Here is a 1772-nt window from a genome sequence, read left to right as displayed (position 1 = left end):
GTGAGCATCATGCACATGTGTCCATGATTTAGTTTTTAGCTAATCGTTACTAGGAGCTAGTATATTATAGATACAGGTTCATGAAGCACGCTTCTATGTACTACCAATGTCTACCATGGTCGTGACTCATGGGCTCGTCCTTTTGCTTCTAACTTGGTATGAAGTAAAAGATAGAACTTTGAGGAAGGTACTACGAACATTATATATATGGCAAAGAAGCATAATTTGTTGTGATGGTAAAGCTCAACCTTCCATCGATATTGTAGAGCGAGAGTTGAAAAATTCCCTACAGGTATATAACCATTTTTCATTATTTTTTGATACCACGACATTCTGTTTTAGCAAATTTAACAAAACTTCCTTAAATATTGAATGATGACTGAAGGAATTTCACCTATGCAAATTATTGATCACAATTTTTTTTTTTTTTTTTTTTTTTTGAAAGAACAAAATAAAATAAAATAAAAATCTAAACGCCGTCTGTGGGGATCGAACCCACGACCACGTGGTTAAAAGCCACGCGCTCTACCACTGAGCTAAGAAGGCTTCATGTTTCTAATCTTGTGAGTAATAAATTAAAAACTTTCAAATTCACCTTAGCCATAACAACGTAGTACTTCATGGGCCGTTTGAAGATAAGTTAATACTTTAAAATGGGCCAACATAGATTAGTCCAAAGCCCGATTTCTAAGTCACATCGTCCATAAAAGATGTGACCTCACAAACTCTTTAATAATTCATGCTTTTTTCATTTCATCTTCATCTTATGTTAAGGTGTTTTGATTTAAATATTTAAATATTTGGTCTAAATCTTTGACTTGATTCAATCTGAACTGTTGTGCGTAAAGATGGGCACGGGCCGTGCCGGCATGACGGCCCACCTGTGGGCCGTGGGCCGTGCCGTGAACACAAATCTGGGAATCGGCACGGGCACGGCACGAGGCACGGTGGGCGGCACGGTACCGGCCCGTGGGTTGGCACGCCGGCACGGCACGTGGCACGGCCCGGCAAGACACGAGGCCCGCCATAATTATACACTATTGTACAATTTTTGTATTATCGAACCTCGTATTTCGTATAATAAATGAAGTTATTCACCAATTATTGTACGATTTTTAATCATCATTAATTATTTGTATTATCGATTTATCGTACCGGCTACCGGCATATAATAAAATAAGTTATTCTTCAATTTTTTTGTGTTTTCGGCTTATCACACTCGTAAATTTTTGTTTTTTATTATATGCATTGTTGTTTTTTGCTAAATTAATAAAGTTATTTATATAAACTTAAACATAATTAGATAAATAATTTATATAACCTTAATTAAAATAAAGTTGTTCAAAACAAAATATATTAACATTAACATAAACATAGTTGTACTAAAAAATATATATATATCGTTTTTTATTTACATTTATTATTATAAAATAAATAAATAAATAAAAATAAATAAAATTGGCACAGTTTGGCCCGCGGCCCGACACGGCACGGCCCGCCAGGCACGTGGGCCGGGCCGTGTCATGGGCTGGGGTGTGCCAAATTTAGGCACGGCACGCCCACCACCGCGGAATGGCCCGTTGCCCATCTTTAGTTGTGCGTAATAGTTTGGCACAATATATTCTAATCTAACCAGAATAAATAACACATGAACTCTCTATTTTCTTTTGATGTACTCGTTTACTAATGACTCTTGAAAAAGTTTAGTGAATGTAGGAATAATGTGGATAAACTCAAATGCTAAAAAGTGCAAGAAAAAAAAGTATGGAACT

General features: G+C 36.2%; 1 non-coding gene across 1 annotated transcript; it reads right to left on the bottom strand.

Annotated features, from left to right (window-relative positions):
* Positions 1–474: 474 nt before the first annotated feature.
* On the bottom strand, positions 475–546 carry TRNAK-UUU (transfer RNA lysine (anticodon UUU)). The gene has a single exon. It is a non-coding gene; the product is annotated as a tRNA-Lys (tRNA).
* Positions 547–1772: the final 1226 nt, after the last annotated feature.

Source organism: Chenopodium album, chromosome 12, assembly GCF_948465745.1.
Source record: "Chenopodium album chromosome 12, dcCheAlbu1.1, whole genome shotgun sequence".
Lineage (NCBI taxonomy): Eukaryota > Viridiplantae > Streptophyta > Magnoliopsida > Caryophyllales > Amaranthaceae > Chenopodium > Chenopodium album.
This window is presented reverse-complemented; position numbering and strand designations above follow the sequence as displayed.